Source organism: Myotis lucifugus, unplaced genomic scaffold (genome assembly GCF_000147115.1).
Source record: "Myotis lucifugus unplaced genomic scaffold, Myoluc2.0 scaffold_0, whole genome shotgun sequence".
Lineage (NCBI taxonomy): Eukaryota > Metazoa > Chordata > Mammalia > Chiroptera > Vespertilionidae > Myotis > Myotis lucifugus.
In genome coordinates this window covers 54,111,188-54,124,230 of record NW_005871048.1, presented here as the reverse complement: position 1 = coordinate 54,124,230, position 13,043 = coordinate 54,111,188, and the positions used below count along the sequence as shown (strand labels likewise).

Here is a 13,043-nt window from a genome sequence, read left to right as displayed (position 1 = left end):
GACCTGTGAACTAAGTGGTTGAGGTTCGATTCCCAGTCAGGGCATATGCCTGGGTTGTAGGGCTCAGTTCCCAGTGTGGGGCATGCAGGAGGCAGCCAATCAATGATTCTCTCTCATCATTTATGTTTCTATCTCTCTTTTCCTCTCCCTTTCTCTCTGAAATCAATAAAAACATGTATTTTTTAAAAGCACACTATTTTATTTCACAATTAGATCGTAAGTTCACTGAGGGTGGGAAAAGTCTGATAAGCCCATTATTCTCAGCACAGTCCTAGATACACTCAAGAACGGCTAGTTTACTGAGCACTGATATGAGAAACTGGGAGAGTCCGTTTCACTTGCATAATCAGTGTTCAAGATGCTTTAGATTTAAGAAGGTAAGCAACAGGACTTTGAGACACGCCAGTTGTAGGGAATAGTTTATCCTTCACTAGAAGCGGATAATACACTCTCCCCAGCACTAAGCACCATCTCTAAGGACACAGAGTGAACAGGAAGAGAACAAGAAAAGATGAGATGCTTTGTTTTTCTAGCACTTACCATCAAAGGGCAACAAATCATTGCTTTAGGGCCAATTGGTATTCCCAATGGATGCCTAGACTTTTGGTCATAAATGTCCCATTCTACTTGGTAATCATTCAGCACTCTGTCTTTCTTGGCCTGGTCAGGAACTGTGACTTCAAGCTGAGAATCCACACTGTGTCACAGAGAAATACTACTATTGTTACAGGGCTACATTGCTGCCTGTCCTGTTAGCTAAGTCCTTCCTGGCTCAGCAATGTTCGGTTACACTTTACATCACTATAGGGAGAGGATCATGCCAGAAACTACCAGTCAGGGTGTTTTTAGACAGCTAACATTTACTGAGTGCTCATTATGTGCCTGTGACTTTTCTAAGCTCTTTTTATAGACTGAGTCATGTCAACCCTATTAGATGGATACTGCAATTATGTCCAGTTCAAGATAAAGAAACTGAAGCAAAGAGACATTAACAATCTGCTAAAGTCACAGATCTATTAGGGAGAGCTGCTAGGATTTAGATCCAGGGTTCTACACTGTATCAGTAATCAGAGGTCCTTGCTACCACTTCACTTTTGCTGAGAACTCACACTCCCCTCTTACTTGATGGAATAACTGGAACGCTTGCTAACCCACTGTTCTCTTCATGCCTACATCACAGTATTGGGGGTCCTAAGGACTACACTTCTGGACTTCACTATCTTAAGTTCTTTTTCACTTCACCCCATACTTCATGTGTCCTCCTAATATCTGTCATATTTCTACTACCTGTTTGTACTATGCCCTGTGGGATCCTACTGTTTGATCCTCAGAATTTTCCTCAAGAGTGTTTTCATGGTAGAAGCAAAAAAGAAGACAAAGATGAAGGCACTGAATTGATGCCAAAAATGCAATAAGATATGGTCCGATTAGGTGAGCACAATATTCAGAAATCTCTCAATTGCCTTCACCAAGGGCAAATAGCTACACGCTAACACACTCCAAGAGCCAATAGCAAAAAAAATTTTAAAAAAATACTAATGTCACATAAGAGAGTGAATATAAAGTTAGTAAGTAGGATTTTTAAAACCAGAAACACCTTAAAAGCAACTCTGTGTGATTGCTGAGAGTTAGCTCTTCTGTTCTTCATGTTTGCAAGGATATGTCCCTGATATAATGAATATTGCCCCCAAAAATCACTTTGAAAATTTCTGAAACTGCTTTCCAGACCCATTCATGAAGAGTGTGAAAAATTTACTGTCCACTGCTGTCAGTGTCAATGACTACCAAAGGATGATAAATTCATTTCAACAACCTCGCCAGCTAGAAGTGGGGGTGGGATGCCAAGGAGAAACAGTGCTCGGGCCAGATGTAGCAGGGAATGTTAACATTTCTCTGGACTTCACTGTTCCCCTCCTATTTCTGGCTGATACACTGTCGGATATAAACATAGAAGTCCGGCATTGTTTCTTTCCACAGTTCTCATCCAGAATGTTCATCTTTGCCTAGATATTATCAGTTCCATAGTGAACATAGGTGGCTCCATAGAACATAAAGGCAGTAAAGGGGAAAGGTTGAAGTTGCTGTAGGGCTTGATGTCATTTCTTTACTAGGTAGGAAACTAGCCTTATGACTGCCAGGTGTGTTTTCATTATTTCCCTTGTAAGGAAATAAGAGATTGTGAGAGAGGTTATCTGTGAATGACCAGTTCCAAAATTGGCTCCATATTTTTCTCTTCTGTTTTACTCAAAATTAAGCGGAGTGGCCACATAATAATTTATTGCTCAAGAGAGCACATCTGCCAGTAAAATAAGGCACTAATAATAATTACACCAGTACAACATGCATACCCTGGGACTATTCCAATTAGAATGGATGATTACCCTAAAACTAAGCAATCCTCCTACAGAATGTTTTTCTACATGGAACTGAGGTTGGTAGAGCCTACCATCGGTGCTTTCTCTAAACAAGGCGCGCATGTGGCCAATAGTTCGCCTGATTTCCACACCAGCCACAGCATCTCTTTCACGCCTTCTGCAGTCTCCACCTCTTCTTCTCTCGTTATTACTAACCAGAAGCATAGTTGTCCGTGTCAGTATATATTAGCTGGAACTGCATATATTTCTTATTTCTCTAGCAATTGTACACAACATTATCAATCATTTTTTAGTTCTCCTTGCATATCAAGTGTCCTTTAATTGAAAGGTTTATTTTGCAATTGTAGTATCAGCAAGCTTGTCATTTAGTCCAAAAGAGTGACTGATCAATTTATCAGCTCGAGCTAGCACCATGGAAGGAAGTTTCCAGTGCATCAAGCTTGAAAGATTTCTATTCCGTGGGAAGGTGAAAATGAAAGTTGCGCGACTGTTCTATAGCACTGAAAGAAGCTGAGTTTACCTCCAAAATCTTTTCCTCGGTATCCAAGATAGTTTTGGCTCAAGAAATGAATAAGTACTCATCCCGCATAAAATCCTCATAGTATTTAACTGCCAGAGTAGTCCAATAATGTAATACCCATGTATTACCAAGGTACAGTTTCTTTCCCTATAGGCATTTTAATTTTAACAGGAGGACTGTGAAAATGAAAATGGCTTCAAGGCCTAAAGGAATGAATCTCCAAGTGAATAATTTCAGATATTTGACCCACACCAGTATTCCTTGTATCACTACCCAGGGAGAGATAGAGTGTTTGATTTAATATGACCCAACTCAAATACAAAGACACCTAATGAACTGCATCATTGGAAATCTACTATTCCACATAAATGAATTTTACAAATTATTGAAGCACACTTATTCATATGCTAAACTTCACCATTAACTCATCCATCAGCTTCTTAAAGAAGTCATTACTAGCTTTCTAAGGAAAAGTGACTATAATTTAACTTTTCTTAAACTTCAGAGTCACCTTTGTAAGAATTCATCATTGTGTTTCTGCTATAATAACCTCAATATCTGCTTTTTTGTGGTGATTGTTGTTCTCTTTTCACACAAGGGCAGCTGTCACTTCCGCTGTCATTAAACTTCCATCTAACACCATGTCACCTCCTGTCCTTCTAATTTATTGCTGAAAAACTGCTAAGTGGTCAAAAACTAGATGTCGAATATAATTAAGGATGGTCTGTTAAGGAACACTCGCTTGGATACTGAATAAGACTTTACTTTTCTTATTTTGGATTTGGAAATGAATTACCAACAGTTCAAAATAGACCTAAGTAGAATAAGACTATTGTCCCTTACTCAGTCTTCCTTCCAACCCTTTCTGTGAAAAGATGGGATTTTCTTCTACTCTTATTCATGAGCCGTTTCCTATCTTTTGATGATTTTATGTCTTTTACTAGTTCACTAGATACAAAAATTAGTTGAGGGTGTTTTTTTCTTTTATTTATACATTATGTTTTAAGACTTCACAGGAATAAAAAAAATCTAAAAACCAAGCAAGTGAAAAACCATTTCCAAACATCTGGTCTATTTAAAAAAAAGCTACACACAATGACCCCACGTCTGCCTACGCTGGGCTTCGAGACTGAGAAATGAACAGGAAGTACACACTGCTGCCAAGTGTTCCATTTCACTCTCGTGTCCCCAATTTTAAAATTCTTATGCTTGAGGCAAAGTCATGTTAAATTCCCTAGTGCCCTAATAGTAGTCATTCCTGAGTTACCTTTGTGAGTTATCCTGAAAATAGCATTACAGAAGTCTAGAACACTGATCACAATAAAATGATGATTGGCACTCGGTGCTGAATTACACAGATCACAGGACAGCCATTCCATCAGCATGAACTGGCCTGTCACCATCCTCTCTCCCAACACACACAACCAGAATGTCATCAGCAAAACAAAACAGCCCAGGAGTAATGACCTGACTGGTTCCAACAAAATAAACTTCTTTTGTTTTGGCTACATGATTAGGGGAATCCAGGCAGAAGTGTCTCTGCTACCTGGATTATCTAAGCTATTACTGCCAACGTCCACTTCCTTCCGAATCCTGTCAAAGAATATCCACTCTTCAAATTTATAAACAATAGTATCTCCAAGCAAATTACAGGATGACATTTAAATCCAGCTGTTGATCCCTCCAAGGTAAAATTCATAGCATTTTATTCTACAGTGAGCTATGCAGGGGAAGGAAATGGCTGAGCATGATGCTAAAATCCCAAGCACAAATTTGCTATAGAATTAATATCACAATTTGTCACTGATAATGAAAGCATATAAAACAGGTCTTGACAGCATGTTATTTCTGTTGCAGATCATTCTTTATAAAATCTAAGCGAGGTTTTCCTTTGCAACCGTGGAAATGACTTTTTTCCCTAAATGTACAAAGCAAAATAATATTAATATTGTGGTGAGTAGCCATCTGCTTCATGAGAATTCTGTGCAATCATTAGTCTAAACTGATGGCATCATGGCAAGCTGCCACATCCCAAGAGGCCAGCCTATAAAACCCAGCAACATCTTTGCATCAGTCTCAACTCCAAGAGGGCGAACCACAAACCAGGAAATCTGCTCTCTGGGAAGGTCCAGATCATTAAGCTGTGCTTTTAGATATTGAACCCCAAAATACTATCCCACCTCTGTCTATATTCAGAGGCATGCATCAGAAGAGCAATCAAATGGAGCCACCAGGCAGCTAGGAATAAACAGGAGGCATTTGGGTCGAATGCCAGGTCCAGCAGAGCAACTAGCGACCTGTGTTCCACTCAACAACAGTGGTTTCCACTACAAAGTCAGGGACGGATCAAGCTGTGAGGAGTTCAACTTATCACAAAATCTCACTGAAGCCCCTGTAACTTTTTAGTAAAACGCCACAGAGACAGCAACATGCAGAGGGTTTCAAAGGACGTGTAAACTGAGTAATATTTCGCACACGGTTTCCACCATAAAAACTTGCACCAGAAAAATATGAGCTTAAATGTTTCATCCCATAGGCTATGTACTCTCTTGCCATTTTTAATAGCCTGTTCTAATGATTTTCATTTAGAAATGCAAAAGGCTGCTGTGTTTTTAATGTTTAATCAATCTTCAAGAACTCTGCATGTTTGTAATCAGGGGCCATATGAATGCCAGTGGAATAAGAGATGTGCCCAAAAATGATTTAGGAAGACTCGCCGCAACTACTTTCTCCTGGGATCATGATCACATAATCATTTTCTTTTGGGGGTAGCCTCCATGCTCCAAGCCAAGGGTGGGAAAAGAAGGAAGAGACAGGAAGTAATGAAGAGGTCAAACTAGAATGTCACAGTTAAATGCAGTCTTGCAATACCTGCACAGAAAATTCAAGTTCCCCAATAGTTTTGCCTCACTCAGTGGCAAGTCCTGAGTGCAGGAGCAGGGGAGTGAAGTGCGATGGGGGTGAGGGTCTGACTACACACATGCATGAGAGAAGTCACACCTCAGGAATATATTCATTTTTGGTGCAAAAATGTTGTTGCAAGTAAGTTTTGATAAAACGTAGATGAAGTCTGGATACATTTGTAAATAAAGGCACAAATAAAAATAACAAGTGAAACTACCATCTTTAAGCACACAATATAATTTTCATGCACTTATCCAACACCCTCATGGACAAACTATCACAGATAAAATATACCAAATATATATCTGTACAGGAGTATGTAACATTATACTATATCTTAGTCTAATTTTATGTGTATCATCAGTTATTTAAAGTGAGAAACCCTCTGAAGAAGGACCATCGATTTATTTGTGAACTGCAATATAATTGTATCAGACACCCCCCCCCTTTTCCAGTGGCACCTCAAAGAGGCTGAGGGGTCTGAGGAGAGGCGAGCTTTGTGCTTCCTTTTCCTTTCACTCTAAACAAAGATATTAAGTATTAAATCTAAATACTTTTAATACTTAATATCTGGGGGTGGGAGGAAACAATAATAGAATAACTGGGTATTATTATCAGCAGACAGTGCTTGCATTTCAACCCCCATGTTCACTGCTTAGGACCAATCACTGCAGGACAACTGCCCGAACTTATTACATGACCTGCCTTATTCTTCACAAAAATGATCTTATTTTTTCAAAATAAACAGACCAGCAGAAACCTCTTCTATAGCATATACTTCCTCATATCCACATAAAGCCAAAGGCTTCCTGTCTCACCAGCTGCAACTTGGGTCATATCTATATCTAAGGATAGAACGTGTCATCACAACCATTTTAATCAAATCTGATACCTTAATCCTCATTGAGTATATTGAGTTCAAGTCATACTTAAGATTTGGGTTCATATCCAACCATTTGCTGGCTGTGTGACCTCAGATAAATTACTTAATCTCTTTGTGGTACATGTTCCTCATCTGTAATATGAGATTAATATTGACCTTGGAAAGTTGTTGTGAGGAATCAAACAAGGCCATAATAAAGCACCGACTGTAATGCCCAGCACATTATAGGCATGTGATAAATGGTGTGATTGTTAATATTCAAAAATGGGGAGTTTCAAGCTTTCTGAGACTTTTACAGTCTGATTTTTAAGTTAGAAGCAACTAGACTATAACTGTAAGCATTTAAAAACCAACAGCTCATTTCAGGAATTAGAAATCTTCTAGTTCTAATTGTTGAAGATAAACTCTTGTTTCTAAGTGCATTCTGTTGAAGTCAAACTGCAGATTCTTGCTCAGGATTCAACCTTTCTGAGTTTGCCCGCCCTGAAAACACAAAGGCTAATAATATACGCATCCTCTACTGAAGAGAATTGTAGCAAGCGCACAAAATAGTAGTAAACACAAAGCATTTATAATCTAGAAGGGCTATGTAACCCAGGCTATCACCAGTGTGGACACGTGCCGCTCTGGTGAATGTGAGTTCCTGGGTTCAAAGCTCCACTCTGCTACAGGCCAGCAGAGTGACAGGCCCGATAATGAAAGTCTCTAAATCTCCATTTACTCGTGGGCATGACAGAGCAACTCTTCACAGAGTTGTTGAGAGAATAAAAAAAAACATAAACAAAGTTTTTAACACATTGCCCAATACATAGTAAGTGTTCAATAAATGTTAGTTTCTAAATCAGTATGTATTATGGACCCTTTTCAGTTATAAAACAGTGAGTTCCCTTTCAACTTTGCAATTAGAAATTTCTTATTGTGTTGCTCTAGTTTCACTCTAGTTTCTGAAAATATTAGCAAATTATTATCAACCTTGACAATCACTGAAAATTTTCAATATATACTTTAAATGTATTTATCTGCATTCTTAAAATATCATGGCTTGTAATACTTTTCAAAAAGTCTTGTATCTGTGATTTTTAATGAGCTTAGTGAATTCTACATGGTAATGTTCATGGAGGTACATAATTATACTTATAAAGACTTCAGTGGTCATAGAAATAGTAATAATCATTTTCCTCAAATTCTCAAGTTTTACAAAGAAGTACAAGTTCACAACACTTTTAATACTAATTAATAAAAAGGCATTTTAAAATATTCAATATCTCAAGAAAAATGGGTTATCCCTGTGGCTGTTCTTTTTTCCCTTTTCTTTTTTTTTAAGGTTTAATGTTTAATTTAATTCTTACCATTTGCAACAGCATGGATGGAACTGGAGAGCATTATGCTAAGTGAAATAAGCCAGTCAGTGAAAGAAAAATACCACATGATGTCACTCACTTATGGATAATAAAGAACATTATAAACTGATGAACAAAAATAGATACAGAGGCAGAGAAGCATCGAACAGACTGTCAAAGGACAGTGGGAAGGCTGGGGAGGTTTGGGGGCGGCGGAGGTAAGAGATCAACCAAAGGACTTGTATGCATGCATATAAGCATAACCTGTGGCTGTTCTTTAAGACCATATTCCAAATTAGAAATGTAAAGAAAGGCCTTGCCTCTGCCCCCTAGTGGCCATAAACAAAATAGAGATGTAAAGAAAAGGCCAGAATAACTACTGTAGTAGAAAACTATTTCAACACCTTCATTTTACAGAAAAAAAAACTAAGGCCAAGGGGTAGTCAAGATTACACAATTTTTCAATAAACCACAAGTGTATAAAAATAGTTTTTTTATATTTTGAATATTATGATGTCTGGAAAATTATCTCCAAAATGTACTTAACTAAAGTACTTTTAACAATTTCCTTATCAATTAACATTCAGCAGCTTCTATTTTGCAGTTTTATTTTTTCTGCTGAGAGAGATAATAAATATAGTTCCAGGGGCAAAGGGAAGACTTCAGCTGTGACCAAGAATTCTGCTGTGTCCCCTATGAAGGACTCCTCTTTGAGGAATAAGACTGTCCCTGAGGGTTGTTAAGTTCACAAAGATAACTCTCCTCAAAAAGACCAGTTAGAAGTGTCTTTACAGTTGGCCAAGGGCCCATAATGAATCAGAAATAGAGGTCAGGAAATCAGGGTTTTCTTAACTTTGAGTACCTACAGAGAGGGAAAGAGTGGAAATCGGCCTGGGTTGGGTACACAAATGGCAGGGAATAAAACTAAATTTTCTTGATTTGAGAGGTAAATTACTTGGTTTTTCAGTAAGCTTTCTGCTGACCCCAAAATTTAACAAAAGCACGTACGGTTTTGTTTGGACACAAACGCAGGAGAGAGCTGGAACTGTTCTCCAGGTACCTTGAGGCAAATGATAAAGAAGATAGTAATGTAACACCCAAAGCACATTTATCTTAAAGTCAGACATTTTGGACTACGGCAGGTTTCGATTTTCACATCACCACATATAGATTCCCCAGTAAATTCCGTGAATCTGTAAGCCCCTATGTAGTGGTTAAGAGTACAGGAACTCGCTTCCAAGTGTGTGCTTGAATCTAAGCCTAGGAATGGGGAACCTTTTTGCTGCCAAGGGCCATTTGTATATTTATATTGTCATTCGTGGGCCATAGAAAATTATCAACTTAAAAATTAGCCTGCTATATTTGGTCAAACACTTAATTAACTCACCCCTAATGCCTTGGCAGGGCCAGGCTGAATGACTTCATGGGCCTTACATGGCCCGAGGGCCAGACAGTGCCCACCCCTGACTAAGCTCTCACTCATAGTAATGTGTAACCTAGAAAAAATTACTGTACCTCCCATTCCTCAGTTTCCTCATCTGGTAATGATACCTAGCACATCAGCTGTCAGATGGATTAAATGTAATGATACATGTAAAGAACATTGTATACAGTTAATAAATATTAGCTATTGCTCTTTTCAAAATATTATTATCTACCCATTTTCTGTGAGTCTCAGAGAAAACAAGGATAAATAGTAAATGAAAGGAGCTTCAGGTTGGGAAATAAGAGACATGAATAGTTCAGTTTTGGCCTCTGATGAGATGTGTGACTTTAGACAAAGCATTCAACCTGTGTGATCCTTTTTTCCTCATCTACTAAAATAAGAAGGTTGGATCAAAATTCAAGAATCTCAAGTATGACAAAGATGTGAAAGATCATTCAATCCCAAATCCTATGCTTGAGTTCATTTATAATAAGTGTTTGTCAGTCTGTGGTAGAATGACTTCAGGGATGGAAGCCTTCTCTATCCTAAAGCTGACAGTACCTTTCATCTTGAACAGCACTAATAGCTTGAAAATTCTTCCATATGGTGAGATGAAATCTACCATCTGCACGTAATCAGATCTAAGAAGTCAATGGTAGTAAGTTCACTTACTACCATTAGTTCGTGTCACTAAGAAAGAAGAGGCACTGCCCATTTTAACATGACAGGATGCTTTCTCATCGTGTCAAATGTAAGAGTCATCAAAATTTCAGAGACGTTAAAATATGAAAATATGGGTCCTTAGAATCAAAGAAATGTAATAATCCAGTAGCTTCACCAGCTGATACTAACTGAAGCTTCTATCAAATTAAAAGCCAGTCTAATTTTCTTCCATAGGCAGTTCCTCAAGTATTTGAAGAGTGTTCATGGCCAACTTGAACCTTCCCTTTTCCAGTTTTATTGATTTTAGTTCATAAGCAGGATCTTACATCTATGAACCATCTCCAGTTTCTGTCTACTGAATCCATTTATAGGTTGTCTGAATCTCTATTTATGTATACAAATAAGTACCAAGCACTTTTTTGAGCACCAGGAGACAAAATGATGACCAAAACAGATCAATGTTTCCCTCTGGATGCAAGTGTAGAATTTTCTGTTTATTCTGATCTATTTCCACTTATTGTGGTTTAAATATAGGCCAGTTATTTCAAAGAATATATTGACATATTTCATATCCTCCCAATGAGCTGTTTCTTCTAAACAAGGACATGCCTCTTCAGCCACCATACATGAGTTATACACATCTGAGCAAGCAAATTTAGATTCCATCACAAAGCAGTGAATAAAATGTGAAAAGAATTCAGTAAAAAATGAAGTCTTCCCCACCTACCCTGAAATGCCCAGAGTACTGAAATGTCCTGTGTAGGGCAATAACATTTTGCTGCTGTGCATTTCTGTCATTTGGAAATCTCCTGGCTATTGTAATCTACCTATAGTGATGAATCAAATAGAAAGATCAGGAGAGAAATGTCTTAATGCATCCTGGGATCCAACCCATTTTTAAATACCGTATTGGGAACTCTCCCAAGATTAGAAAACCTGGATGAGCACATGAAGTTTGTGTGAATTTATTTTAGCTTGTATTGAGATGTCTATGGCACTCACAAAAGGGGAATTCCATCGAGGTTTCCTGTCTCCTTTGTTTCAGTTCAATACTATCCAGAGTGTTTAAACCTCTTTCCCCCTTAAACACTGTGTGTGTGCTCAAACCTCTTTCCCGCCTTAAACACACACACACACACATACACAGGACAGAGGTGGGGAACAGACGTGGATTTCTTAGTGAAATCTGTCCACTTGTGCACATGCATGATGATTAAGTAATAAGCATTGTAATGTCTGTGCTTTCACAGGCAGCAACACATTTAGGGTAAATTTTAGGTAGAAGATTTGGACTGGCTGAATCAAAACCATCCATGCCAAGATTCATAATTAGGCATGTGGTTTTGAAAGTGAACTTTTTTTTTTCTTCTAATCAGGAATACTAGTTGATGATCATGAAAATGTTTTTTTATCAGATCATCATTGCATACAGATGTGTATTATGGAAAAGAAAGTCAGAGAACTTGCAATTATTTATTGATATGCATCCCCATTATAAGAACAAGATAGCCTCTTAATCATCTGAAGAGAGATTTAGTGGAAGTTGAGAAATCCCTCATCAAAATTAATATCCTTAATAATGGTCTTTGAAGAAGTGTTTTTTTAACATTGAAACTTTGTAAGCTGTAAAAGGAGAAAAATACAAGTATGTTTTACTGAAGTATATAAAATAGTGAAGTAGCCTAAAAACTGGTGAGATGCTACCCAATTACTAAACCAAAACAAGAGGATATGGAGAATGGCACACCCTTTGAAATGTCTTCTTATGTCACAAGGACACTCCCTAGCTGCAGCCCCTCATTTTGGTCCTAGGGGAGCCAGCCTTTAGGTCACCTTGCTGCCTCCTCCTGCCCCAGACCCAGCCCCAGGCCTAGCCAACCAGTCCAGAGGAACACCTGACCAAGCAGAGCTACTTTCCAAGAAATTGGTGATGTAGCAGAAAGAGAAACTCCCTTCTTTTGCCACAGGTAAGCTCTGAACTGTGGGTGGTGCTCTTCTGCCCTGTGGACTGAAGGACAGAGGAGGTAGACAAAACAGGAGCAGAAGCCCAGTCAAGAGAAGAAAGTAGCACTACAGCGAGAGTGGAGTCTGGGTGTCTGCTCCCAGGCCTTTTGGAGGCCCTGCAGAATTCCCTCCAGGTTCGTGAGAGGACGCTACATGATGATAGCAAGGACCCCCTTATTTGCTTAACTATTTCTGATTAGCTTCTGTTACTTGCCAGCATGTTTTTGGTGTGCCAAAGAATGAGCTGGAACAGTACTTATGTGATGCCAGGTAATCATTTAACCTTAGTAAATGCTCAGTAGTTCTTTATCTCTAAAATGAGAATAAATAATTCTGGATATTTACATCAATCATGTAAATAAAAACTAATAATTGTTGCGGTAAATGTATCTAGAAATCCTCGAAAATCACACAAAACATGTTTTTTAGTATGAAAGTGCTATCCTTAAAAAAAGAAAAATGTGTAAGAAAGACAATACTTTAAGTGCTATCCTTTATGCAATTTAATGCTGCCACTTGAACTGTCCAGAAGCAAATTGTTGTTTATCCACTCTTAAAGGAAAAGTCGTTGTTTTAATCACCTTTGATATGTGACTTAATGGGGTTTGAAGAATAGTATATTGCAAACAATTAGAGATTTCCTTTGTGAGATATTAACTGGTTCAATGGGTAGAATATCAACTTTACCATTATCCCACTTTTACCATAAAAATCAGTCAATCTTGCATAACTTTCTATAAAGGTAACCTTAAAATGTGACATTTAATTGGCATACTTATATTATTATATCTACACACACCTACACACAGTTTACCAATCATACTTTTGCCTCTTCTGCTTACCAGGTCTCTTGTGTTGCACATGTTACTTAACCTATGCCATCTCATCAATATGCGTCCTCTGTCTTAATGGGGGGAAAGCACACCAC

The 13,043-nt window shown here is 38.2% G+C and overlaps 1 pseudogene; it reads right to left on the bottom strand.

The window, feature by feature from the left end:
* LOC102431822 overlaps window positions 1-2,579 on the bottom strand; it is a 58,812-nt pseudogene extending 56,233 nt beyond the window's left edge.
* Window positions 2,580-13,043: the final 10,464 nt, after the last annotated feature.